This window comes from Triticum aestivum, chromosome 5D (genome assembly GCF_018294505.1).
Source record: "Triticum aestivum cultivar Chinese Spring chromosome 5D, IWGSC CS RefSeq v2.1, whole genome shotgun sequence".
Taxonomy (NCBI): domain Eukaryota; kingdom Viridiplantae; phylum Streptophyta; class Magnoliopsida; order Poales; family Poaceae; genus Triticum; species Triticum aestivum.
In genome coordinates this window covers 119,342,228-119,356,299 of record NC_057808.1, presented here as the reverse complement: position 1 = coordinate 119,356,299, position 14,072 = coordinate 119,342,228, and positions in this window count along the sequence as shown.

Below are 14,072 nucleotides of genomic sequence, written 5' to 3'. Positions count from 1 at the left end.
ATCCTTAAGCTCCCTGTGGTAGACTTCTCGAATGCGTCCCATAGCGATGTGGGCGGCCATGCTCTTCCCTAAACTCCAGGTTGGTGCTTCAAAAACCAATTTTATTGGCTCAGTAAGTGGCACAAACGTCCTTCCTGGAACATGAACTTGAATCTTCCAGCTCTCCTCTTCGGGTAATGTGGCGTTGTAGGTTCCGGTGATGCTTGGTATTCCTATGTTCAAGTACTTAGTGACTTCCTTCAAGTGTCGTCCAAAAGGCGTGTCTTCATCTGGTTGCATGAACTTGCTCCTTGCATCCGCCATTCCTAAAAGAGTAGAAAGTGGAGAGGGGTCAGAAATGAGAAGAGAGAAGTGTTCTAGGGCTTAAGCTTAGTGGTCGTGTCCTACAGTCAGCGTGTGCTCTGATACCACCTTTGTAGTGACCAGACCTCAAATAGTCTGTGCTGCTGTGCACCAGTGTCATCCCTGGATCAGTAATGCTGACACGCACAGTACAAATGGAGGATTTATAATAGAGTAGCAATCACACACTTATTACATCGAATATCTCAAAAGAGAATAAGTATGATATATATGGCTTAAGGCCATCTAAATACGATAACAGCGGAAGACTTGGAAGATAAGTGAGTCCATCAACTCCAACGGCATCACTGAGTATAAGACCACGACCTAAGGCACCTTACTCGTCGTCTGAAAAGTCTGCAACATGAAACGTTGCAGCCCGAAAATGGGTCAGCACATGGAATATGCTGGCAATATAACACATAGAGAATAATGAACATAATAATGCTATACTACATGCATATATGGCTAGTGGAAAGCTCTATGGTACAGTTTTGCGAAAAGCCAATTTTTCCCTACTGCAAAGGAATAAGTTATGTTTAACTATCATGGTGGTTGTTAAACATTGAGAAGGAACCTCCAACTCAATCCCAATTAAGTGTCATCATTAACCCAACAAAATTAATTAAAGTAACATGGTGATGAGATTCACATGATAATCCAGGTACTAGATACACAAGTTGTCCATAACCGGGGACACGGCTAACCATGATTAGTTTGTACACTCTGTAGAGGTTTGTGCACTTTTCCCCACAAGACTCGATCGCCTCCGCTTGATTCTTGCACTGCATGATGTTTGAGAAACGGATGACCGAGACACAGTCTTTCAGAAACATTCACCCTTTACTCCGGATGGACAGTTACACCTACTTTCCCCTACATCTGCTAGCCCACCTCTTCAAGAGATCATGTAACCTACTCAACTATGCTAGAGCCCATAATAGCTTGTGGCTGCACATGGAAGTTTCTAGCATGAATAATCTTATGATCCCCTTGACCCTGGGTGGCGGTCCATAGGATGATCACACGGGTACCCCGGGATATCCAAAAATACAGGCAGCACTTGGTTCCCCAGGTGCCTCAATCCACCCAGATGTGAGTTTTACTGGCCACCTTAAGTAAACCATTAATTAACAATCTCTCATCTGTCATGAAAATCTCTCAAACCCAATCCACGTCTACGAGCATAGCATGGCAATATAAGAGCAAACGTAGAAGTAACTCCCAAAGGTTTGATAAATAACACAGGTAATAGGTACTACCTCAACTACATCCCAATACCCACAGTTTAATTAGATCCTAACCATGCAATGTTTGAGGATTGATCTAGTGCAAAAAAACTGGGTATGGAAAAGTATGATCAAAGTGTTACTTGCCTTGCTGATGATCCGCGAAACCTAGAGATTCGAAGTAACAAGCGGCGCACTCCGGGTACTCTATCGCAAACAAACAAGCAAACAATAAGTACTCATCTAATGCACATGTAAAACTCGAATAAAAGATCCAACCAGAAAGTTCAACTTAAGAACTCCGGTTTGCAAAAAGAATCAACTCGAACGAAGCAACAAAAGTCAAACGGCGAAAGAAACAAGCTTCGTTTACTAATCTGGATCTAGGTCAAATTTTACAGTAGCAAAAACTTGTTTGCGTAGGTTAAACGGAAAGAGAATTTCGAGACCAAACTCTAGGCGCTTGAATCGCCTGATTCCGATAAACGAGCGAAAAGTTAAACGAAAACGATGATCTGATCTGAAATCGAGATCTGGAATAATCGCGGAAAAATCCGACGAAAAAGAAAACTGACGAACGGTTAAAGAACGGACCTTCGTTAACAGCGAAAAACCGACGAACACGTTCATTAAAACGAACGGATCGGTGAACGTTCACTAAATAATAAAATCGAAGACAAGTAACCGATCTAGGGTTTTGAAAAAAAAAACGAACGGTTTTTTTTTCTTTCATAAAACCGGCAAGGGCGGCGGCGGCTCGGTACCTCGTCGGGACGGGCTCCGGCGGGGCGGCTTGGGGCTCCGGCGGGGTCGGCGAGGGCGGCGGGGTGGCGGGGCTCGGGCGGCGGCGAGCGGCGAGCGGGCGGCGAGCTGCGGGTGGCGGCGCTGCGGGCTCCGGCGGCGGCGGCTTGGGGCGGGGCTCGGGGTGAGGGAGGCGGCGGCGTCGGCGGGTATATAAGAGGGGGGGCTGCTTGGAGGAGGGGGCAAGGCGGCGGCGATGGCGTGCTCGCCTCGGACTCGGCGGCGGCGCAGGCGTGCGCGCGAGGGAGACGGCGCGATGTTTTAAAAAAAAATTCCGCCGAATCTAAAAAAAATCACAGAAAAATAAATAAAAATCCAAAAATGATAAAGCAAATTTTCCCCGTCTAATTAAAATAATTAGAACAAGGTGAACATTTTTTTGACACAAAAATGCAGTTTTGAAAACGTGCAATTTTTTTAATGCAATTAAAATTGCAAATAAAATCCGAATAAAATCCAATATATGATTTTAATATTTTTCCTCCAATATTTCAATTGTTTTGGAGAAGTCATATTTTCTCCTCTCATTTATTTTAATGTGAAATATTTTTCCGGAGAGAAAATAATTAAAACCAAAATCCTCGTTTTATTATTTGATGAAAATCAAATATGATAAATCGGGAAAATCCCCAACTCTCTCCGAGGGTCCTTGAGTTGCTTAGGATTTATCGAGGATTTGCCAAAATGCAATAAAATATGCTATGCAATGATGATCTATGTATAACATTTCAAATTGAAAATTTGGGATGTTACAGATTTCTTGTATTTGAGCAGGGCTATTTGAGACAGAACCATCTTCAATCTACACCTCCCATGGATTGATAAATCTTAGGTCATCCACTTAAGAGAAAATTGCTACTGTCCTACAAAACTCCGTGCTTGGAGGCCCATGATTACTTCCTTTAGTGATCTGGAAATGGAGCATAAAAGGATTCTCGCCTTTTCCTCCCCAGAGGCGACCCTGAGTTATCGAACCCATGGGAGGATGATGCCCCATAAGCTAGGCTCTCACACAATCTTTCGCTAAAGGATTATTCCAGCTTTTGATCAGATCGTAAATCAAACTTGGCACTAGAAACACTTATAATAAAAATAGGTACGGGTATGAGGTCTTAATGCTTACAACCATATATGTGTGAAGGGGCAATATATGATCTTAATTTGTGCACTGGAAGTCACCCATCGAGATGTGCTTGTTACGAACTGAAGTGGGGGATATGTCCAAATTACATCATGACCAGGACGCGCCCTGCATCAAGAGTCAGTTGTCCAACCGAACACCCTATACATCTCTCAAGGTTGCCTCGATAATTAAGATTGCAATAATAAGACAAAAGCATTGGGCGTTTAATGACTACACCTCCTGAATCCCCAGAGATAGGATCCGTGTTACCATACTAAACCTCTGTCACTGATGTTCAGAATAACACTTCACAGTCTCCCTGCCCTTAGCCTCTCTATGGCTCATCATCCATGATCCTGGGTACCTGCAGGGATGAAGAACGCGAACGAGAAAAGAGACAACTACGGAACAATTTTATTTCACACATACGAGATGTTAATTCAAAGCACTCCCATTGATCCCTCCAACAAATACATCGGGTTGCAAGGCTCATGCCTCAACCCATACCTTACGGAACTACTCACACATGAGGACCAGATCACATGAAGAACACATCATGAAGGTAGATTGATTGATAATATGTCTTACAATGGATGTTGTGCGTGATACCCGATTACAAGTATGACTAGCGGAGGAAGAACTATGGCGGAGATGGAGATGGTGGCTATGGAGATGGGAAATTGCGGCGACTAGGGTTGATGAAGAAGGGGATGGAGATGATTCTCTGTTTTGCGGTTCTGCGGCTCCCATGTTGACATTTTGGCCTCAACCCCCTTATAAAGTTTGTTCAAGTGGACAAGAAGCATCGGTTTCCACGCCATACGATCGCTCATGCGAGCGGGCGGGATCGCATGGACCGCCATCTTTTACTCCATTTCTTCGGGTGCGCCTCCACTTGATTTCTTCTATCTCCTAATTTACTCCTTTCCTTGTTCTGACTTGATTTCATCCATATGTAGCCCATTTCCCGTGGAAGCAAAATAAAGAAAAGATTTTTGAAATCCTATGCACTCATTAGTCATTAATGGCAATATCGGACCGAATATCTCAGTTTTAATGAAATATACCAGTTTAAACTCAGGTTAGAGAAGTGTAAAAATAACACTCATCAACTCCCCCAGGCTTAAAGTTGAGCAACATAAAGAGAAATCCGAATCATAAGGAACTCAATTCTTGAGACCGAAATAATGAGAAGATTTTGGTTCACTTACAATCGGTAAGTCTAGATAGCCCTCCACTTTTTGACGTAAAAACTTAGCACAGCTGTAGAAGTGGCATGGTTATTATGCAAGTGTTAGTGAAATAAAGATAATCAACTGAAAGTTTTTGTTCTACTAGATAAAACAACTTTGCAACACTTAATTCTATTTCTTCTAGTTGATACTTGCTTGCTGGGAATGCACGGAAGAGTTTTTCTTTGATTTAGCCATGAAAAAATAAATTAGGGAGTGAAATGTATATAGAGACAAACATGATTCTAGAGTACTCTTTAACATACCATGAATGTCTCATTCTCAAGGCTCTCAAACACTTTGTTTCAATCATTGTTTGCTGAAACTTTGGTTGTCACGTGAAGTGATTATGCCAAATAACTGGTTATGCATAGAGTTTCGTTGTGGCTTAAGTTTGGGAACTATGGATCTTGATATTTGTCTCTTTCGAGCTTTTGTGGTTAGTTCTTAATATTTACCAGATACACAAACATTCAGCAGAAAGCTGTATAATATTCGATGTAGTGTTACCACTACGTACGAACAACAAACTCATGACCGAAATCCAAGCCGAAACTCTGGTGGACCGTTCATTGGTCATCGGAGTTCTCAGCATAACATCACAAAAGGTGACGAAGCTACTGTTACACACGTATAGGTGCGGAGGCGGAGGACGAAAAAAATAAAGGTGTGGCAAACTCTGAAGTAATCTTTTTTGATGCAAATGCAAAACCATAATATTCAATACCTATCCCCTTCCCTTTACTCTCCATCTTCTGTCCATGGCGTGAAGGATGTGAGGCTGCAGCCGCTCCGTGTGCCTAGGTCTCGATCGCTTGATGCACCACTGCACCCTACGCGGGAGCGCCCAGCCGTGCCACTTGCCCCACGTCCAAGCCACATCCGCCGTCATCCGCAACTACCCCTCGTCCTGGCCAGCCGCCGTTGTGCACTAGGTACTAGGGTTGTTGCGTGTCGCGTGTGTGTGCGTCTCTATTTGGCTCTCGACCGGTTCATTTTTTTTTGCGGGTAATCTTGATCGGTTCATAGCCAGGTGAGAAGTGCAAATGGGCCAACTGCTTCTGCGTTGGATGCCATGTATGTGCTCCAACTATGTCTGACTGGCCCATCAAGCGAACGGCATCTCACTTTAGCGATGTTTCCGGCGACAAGAGACAGCGTAGCCAACCGAGAAGTCTATGTAGGTATAAAAATATTTTTGCACCAAAACAAGGTATGGCGGCCGCCAGCCCTTGCCCACTGGGGTCCTCCGCCAGTGTAAACGCGCATATAGTAGCAGGGCCATAGCACCAGCCAGAAGCTGAAGCACGATTTAAGAGATGCAACACGGATTTTGGGCATAATCTCGTTCACCCTTCAACTAAGTTGCTCTAGACAATTTAATCTACAAGTGTTATCGAGTCTATTAAAATTAATAATATTTCTAACATCATCTTCTTTACAATTTTTCTGAACACCCAAGTCTTTGAGGACTTTCTTTTGTGCATGGTTGTTTTTTGTTAAGATCAATTTATTTTAAAAGTAGTCCCACGACAAGTCTTGGTTATCTAGATTAAATATAATAAAGTCTAAAAACACCAGTCCGCTACAACCCCGACTGTCCTTGGAATTCTTGAACAAGAAATTTTGCAAGCGCCGACGACAAACAAACTAAGCTCGGGCAAGACTGTAGTCCAAGAAATATTATGAGCATAATTGGTTTGATGCCAAAAGTTGGCATGCCAAATTTTGGCAACTGCCAAATATTGGCTAGAGATTGGTTGCTTGCCAATTCTTGTTGCCAATCTCACAAAAAGTTGCCAAAAGTTGGCAACTTTTGTTTTTGCCAAATGTTGGCTTACCAAATATTGGCAATGCCAAATGTTGGTAGCAAACCAATTATGCCAAATATTGGCAATACCAAATATTCTTTGGAGGGGAAATTGGCTAAGGCGCTTCCTGCCAACGCCCGCCGGTCATGACTGTAGAGCTGGCCACAAATCTTTTGGAAAATGACTCTGCCTTCTGAACCTGTGCTCACCGTTCATTCAACGACTAATGCTAAACGCCATGAAGATGTTAGGGAATATACTCGCGGGCTATCCTTTTTTCCCATGTGTCCAGCCGACCAGCCCAAAAAATTCCGGCAACTACTAGAAAATATTCACCTGCAATTGTGCCGTAGACAGGTGGGCTATGCGGCTAATATTTCTGTAAGTTTTACTGGGAATCGCAAGAGATGCGATTTGATAAAAGAGACTTGTGAATGAAATACTCATGTGTGGAGTGCTTGGATTAGTGCCGTCCGGCAGGTTGTCGACGAGAAGGACGGCGGCGATGTTGGCGAGGTGATTTAGACATCAAGGACAAAATCATCTCATCTCAGCGTGTTTAAACATCAGAACAACAGGCGAATAGGTGGTTAGAATTGATCACGGGGGAGCTCAAGCAGACCAGCAATTGCGTTTATTTAGACTTGGATTGCATGCTGAATAAACCTCAAAAGGTTTTTCCTATACAACGCTCACTGCATCAAATTATCGATCAACGGGCACGCGTTTTGCAGCTGACTTTTTTAATCTTATATATGTGGATGTTTCTTGGTTTATCGGTTGGATTTTCTTCATGTTTTCTGGTTTGCTCTGATTTTATTTAGGTATTTTCTTTGTTCTAATTCCTTTTCTTATTTTACCTTTTTAAACTTCATGAATATTTTCTTAAAAATCCGTGAACACTGCTCATATTCATGAATAGTTTTAAAGATAGCGAACATCTATTAATTAGGATTTTTTCTACAAAAAATCAACAATATTTTTAAAAATTCATGAATCCTTTAAAAAAATTCGGCTTCATTGGAATTTTGAACATTTTTACTATCTGTTTTATTGAAAATTTGAATAAGAAATAAAAGAAAAAATACATAATCAAACAAATTTGGAAAAATAAAAAAAGGAACAATAATCTCTGGAAACAGAAGTGGAACTAGGGGAGACTACGGTTACAACCCCTGTACGCCATCCCGGGAGCTCCTATATGGCGCTGCAGGCGCCCGTTCGCACTCCTTGCGCTCGAATAGGACGCGAGTGGGTCGGCCCAATGACCCGTTCAAAGCGAACGCGAAGCAGAAAAAATGACACCAAAAGTTATCGATACAGGGGATTGCTGGGATTCAAACATGGGATCGCACTGTTGCCAACCAACCACACTAACCACTAGACCGAAGCAACCTTGTTGTCTACAACAAGAAAACCGTGCTACATATCGTTTTGATTTAGTGAAACATTACATATACCCAATATAAATTATCTGAAAAAAGAACACATAAATTCGAAAACAACTTCATGGATTTTGAAATAAGTTCTTCAAATTTTAAGAAAATTTCAAGAAATTGGAAAAGGTTCATCGATTTTTAAATAAGTTCATTGAGTTTGAAAAAAAGTTCATCGAATTCAAAAAAAGTTTATCAATTTTAAAAAAGTTCATCCAATTTTTGAAAAAAAAATCACCAATTTGAAAATAAAGTTCATCAATTCTGAAAAAAGTTCATGAATTTGAAAAAAGTTCATCGACTTTGAAAAAAAGTTCATTGGATTTGAAAAAAGTTTGTCAAATCTGAAAAAAGTTCATCAAAATTGAAAATGACTTCATCTGAAAAAAGTTCATTGATTTTGAAAATAGTTCACTAAATTTGGAAAGAGTTCATCAATTTAAAAGAAAAGTCAATTGGTTATAAAAAAGTCACAAAATTTAAAAAGCAAAAGAAAAACAAAGAACAAAAAGCAAGAAGAGTAAAGGCCAAAAGAGAAAACCAAACAAATTATTTGAAAAAGGATAAAAGGAAGAAAACGAATAACTTTTACAACAGCGTGCGAGGTGGTGTACTGGCGCCGGTTTGCGGAAAACAGTAGTACCCGGCGCCTGCAACGCTAAGGGCTAGTTTGGTTCCCCCGATTCCCCCCGGGATCCCGGCCTTATCCCTGGGCGGAGAAAGCACCGGCCAATCGGACCCCGGATTATTCGGTAGTCAGTTTGGAAGTCCATCGGACGGGGATATCCTGGCCCAATCCACGACATATCCACAGGGGGAGAATCCACGACTCCGGACATCGGGGACGAAACCCCATCTCTATCGTGCGAAAGCAAACTTCCTTCATCTCGCGGATCCCCTCGCCTCCTCCAACGCCTTCCTCTCTCGAGCAGCAAAGCCTACGACCTCGTCTGCTCCCTCCTGCCAGCAGCGACGCATTATTTGTTAAAATCGACTACAGGCGAGGAACTTGATGCCCACGATCTTTGTCAAACTTCCCTGCCCTTCCCCGTGATGCCCAAATGGCACCATGGATATCTCCCTATTGTGAGAGGGGATCCCATGAGCATAGGAAAAATATCTCCCGGTGTCTGCTACCCTGGGTTTTCCCTCGTCAACAACCAAATGAGCCCTAAATAGGATTCGCCCGCCATCCCGACTATCTGATACAGACAGCGTGAGATAGCAGGGCAAATCATACATGGCGCTCATTGTGTTGTAGATAGGCAACCAATCGCACAAGACGCATGTGATGGGCCAACCCAACTAGGGAACGATCTAGTTAATTCATTTCAGCGATTTTGTTGTGGGTTTTTTTGTTTCCTCTTGGATTTTCTTGTTTAAAAAACATTTCATTTTTAGTTGTTTTTCAGGTTTTGCTGTTTTTATTTTTTATTCTCGTTTTCTTCTTCTTACTTTTATCATTTCTCTTTTTTCGGTTTTTTACTACCTTTTATTGCGGTTTGTGTATGTTTCTTTTTTTTCTTTTACTTTGTTCATTTAATAACACGATTTATTATATTTTACTTTTTATTAAATTGTTAATTACTTTCTAACATACAATGACCATTTTTATTACAAGATGAACAATTTTTGAAATATACAATGAATTTTTTAATACACGGAGAACATTTTTCATACATCATGAGCTTTCTTTAAAAAGTGTTCCTGCAATTTTTAAAATGCCACACATTTTCTAGAAGTGTTCATGCATTTTTTGTTAATGTGCATCTGCTATTTGAAAAGTGTTCATTTAATTCGAAAATTGTTCATGTTATTCCAAATAATGCTTATGAATTTAGAAATGTTTACAAATTTAAAGTAATGTTCACGAAATACAATAAATGTGCGCGAAGACAATTTGAAATTTTCATGAATTTAATATTGACAGATGAATGAACTCAAAACCAAACAAAACTAGGAAGAAAGATAAATCGTTGAAAGATGAGCCCTTGTAAGACAAAGCGGGAAATCTATAATTTGGGTGGCCCATGATGGAGCGTGTTGTGCATTCTCCCCACTATGTGACGAAGTGAGCGTCACATGCGAGATCAGATAGTAGGAATCCTCTCATGAAATTAAGAAAAAGGATCCTTCAAAAAAATGAAATTAAGAAAAATGAATCCGAACTATAGGCAACTAGTAGAACGTCTATGCGTTGATACGGGCTACAATGCATATAAATGAATCAAACAAATAATTAATGTCCGAGGTGAAAACTCATTTCTCCTTCAAATGTCCGAGCATGTTCATATGTGAGGGAGAAATATGGCTGTCCAGACTATCTACCATGTTATCTTCAATGCGTGGGCCAAACACAAAAACTGAACCCCTACGACGCACTTTTAGCATGGAGGAATACATGGTATCTTGCACCTGCTAAAGATGGGCCTGGTTGGATAACTCAAGATCAAGGAGGTAGAGATACGAGAGCTCAGGCTCCCCGAGCTCCAGAGCGCAGGCAGCCCGAGGAAGTCTTGGGGGTGATCAGGCCCCTTCCTTCAGGGTAACTAACCTCTCCTGAGCTCCATGACCCTTCCAGTGAACATTCGTGAGAGGAATTCAACGGGTAATAAAGAGTCAAAGATTGGGTCCGTTGTTTCTAATCTCTTTATAGGACCTAAAGACCAGCATGCACATTAATAGCTACGCCTACGAGACAATGATAAACTATGTCTGATAGGTTATGATGGCTCTTCCTGAATAGTAAACCGGTTTGTCCCGAACTAAAATGATATAGCCTACTACGCATTAGAGATGTGACAATACTAAGGCGCCTTTTTTTACTATTGCCACCCTAGGTGCAGCACATCTCTTTGACCCTCCACCATTGCAAGACGAGACCAATGGGTTGTGCACACTGAAGGAACCGACCCATCAACACCAACTGCATGCGCCACCCAATCCACTAACGAGCCTACATGGGTTGTGCAAGACGGGTCATGCATGATCATTTGTGGAAAGAACTGTGTTGGGCCTTTTTGTAATGCCCATCGTGTACTATATAAGGGAAGGATCGAGGCTATAGAAGGGGTTCACAACCTGGTGAAAAACCAACTAGGAGAGGGACGAGGAGAGTGAATAGACTAGTTCCAACACTTAGAGAAAAAGGAGAGGGAAAAGTAAAGGAAGTAGTTCATATTGTAATCCATGATGTACGACCAACTAAAAAAATAACAAGAGCGGGGCGTAGGGTATTACACCATCTAGGTGGCCCGAACCTGGGTAAAAAAACTTGTGCATGTGTGAAGATTTCAGAAGTGTTTTAGCCCCTCACCGAGAAAATAATGGGGATCCCCATGGTCCATGATATCGGCGAATGTATCATCAACATCTGGTGCAACAGGTAGGGGGCTAAGGCTCGAAATCTTTTCAGACTGGCTATCCTAGCTATGTGTTCATTCACACAAACTAAAGAGCTCTGCATAGCTGGCGAGGCCCCTTCGGGAGGCGGCGCTCTGCCCAGAGGTTTACCTTTGTCGAGCGTTCGATCATCGATGCCTCATCAGAAACACCTGGAGAACCTGACCTAGGCGTCTGCACTGCAAAGGGTCCTCCTCCAGTACCCTCTGCTTCAAGTGAGGGAAGGGTCTTCCTTGGATACTTGGCTCCAAGAGATAAGCGGGCTAGTAGACATCGCAAACCACCAACTGACGACAAGAAGCCCGCACATCACAAGGGCATGTATCATCCGAGTAGGCACCATCAATGCTCCCCACCATCACGGTCTCCTCGTTGTTAGCCTCACTTCACCATTAACATTTTTGTCCCGAAGAATGTCAAAGACCTTCGCAAAATCCTTGACAACAAGGAGAGCTTTGGTAACCAACACCTCTTGCGCCACGCTGATGATCGTGGAGGCTGACGCGGTGAACAAAGCGTCATTCCTACCATGAACACATCTATGGTAGGGCCTGCGGCACTCGAGGCAGCTTTCCTAAGTCTCAGGATCGTAGTGTGCAGACATAATGGCGCCTTCATGCCTACTTTATGCCAAACAATTTAAGTTGTTGGCGTGAGAGGTTAATGTCATGCCCCGAGCATCGAGGCATCTCGGCCTCTCAGATGGTCAGAAACACAGATCACATTCAACCAAAAAGACCACCGTAGGAGCACGATAGGCATGGGATACCTTCCGTTGGTGGTTTCTACAATGATCTGCAACATCAAGGTCACCAAAATGCTGGTGGGTGGGGGTTGAGGCCTCAATACCCCCCGGCAGTATTTGAGAAGATGCAAGTTCCTCGGGATCTTGGAGCTGACAAATCCTTCGGTGCTACCTCCAGAGATTACTGTGCCGATCGGGCACGTGTCCTTGATGGTCACCTTCAACACCAAAGATAATTATTGAATGGAGTGCATATTCTTGGACGTCGCAGCGCTGAACCTGCCATACAATGTCATCTTGGGCACCCGACGCTCAAGAAATTCATGGCGGCATCACATTATGATTACCTCACCATCATAAATTTTTAGATTCAGTTTACTTACCGTATCACATACCTCTTCCTTTTTAGGATTTTGGAGACTTTCGAAAAGTTTTTTATGTATTCTTGATGTTATATTATCAATCTTGGATGTTTTATATTCATTTACTACCAACTTTATATCATTTTTTGGGACTAACCAATTGACATAGTGACCGGTGCCAGTTGCTATTTTCTGCTTATTTTTTACTCAGAATATCAATACCAAACGAAGTCCAACTGCCACGAAACTTTTGGAGATTTTTTCTGCCCAAAAGACACCCAGGAGGCCCAAGAAGTGCACCAGAGGGGGCCTGTGGGGCCCACTAGGCACCAGGGCGCACCCTGGTGGGTAGTGGAGCCCATAGGCACCCCCTTCACCGACCTCTGCCTCTATGAATACTCTAAAACCCCCAAAACCCTAGGTGAGCTGACGAAACACAATTCCAGCTGCCGCAAGTTCCAGAACCACGAGATCCAATCTAGAGGCCTTTTCCGGCTGCCGGAGGGGTAAACAATCACGGAGGGGTTCTTCATCATCACCCTTGCCCCTCCGATGATGCGTGAGTAGTTTACCACAGACCTACGGGAACGTAGGTAGTAGCTTGATGGCTTCTTCTCTCTTTTTGATCCTCAATACAATGTTCTCATCGATGTTCTTGGAGATCTATTTGATGTAATGACTTTTTGCGATGTGTTTGTCGGGATTCGATGAATTGTGAGTTTATGATCAGATCTATCCATGAATATTATTTGAGTCTTTGTTGAACTCTTTTATGCATGATCTTTATAGCCTCGTATTTCTTCTCCGAAATTTTGGTTTGGTTTCGCCAACTAGATTAATTTTTCTTACAATGGGAAGAGGTGCTTTGTGATGGTGATGACCCACAAGTATAGGAGATCAATCGTAATCCTTTCGATAAGTAAGAGTGTCGAACCCAACGAGGAGCAGAAGGAAATTACAAGCGGTTTTCAGCAAGGTATTTTCTGCAGGCGCTGAAATTATTGGTAACAGATAGTTTTGTGATAGGATAATTCATAACGGGTAACAAGTAACAAGTATAGAAAAAGTGCAGCAAGGTGGCCCAATCCTTTTTGTAGCAAAGGATAAGCCTGTACAAACTCTTATATAAAGCAAAGCGCTCCCGAGGACACATGGGAATTATCGTCAAGTTAGTTTTCATCATGCTCATATGATTTGCGTTCGTTATTTTGATAATTTGATATATGGGTGGACCGGTGCTTGGGTGCTGTCCTTACTTGGACAAGCCTCCCACTTATGATTAACCCCTCTTTCAAGCATCCACAACTACGAAAGAAGAATTAATATAAATCTAACCATAGCATGAAACATGTGGATCCAAATCAGCCCCTTACGAAGCAACACATAAACAAGGGTTTAAGATTCTGTCACTCTAGCAACCCATCATCTACTTATTACTTCCCAATGCCTCCCCCTAGGCCCAGATCATGGTGAAGTCATGTAGTCGATGTTCACATAACACCACTAGAGGAAAGACAACATACATCTCATCAAAATATCAAACAAATACCAAATTTACATGATTACTTATAACAAAACTTCTCTCATGT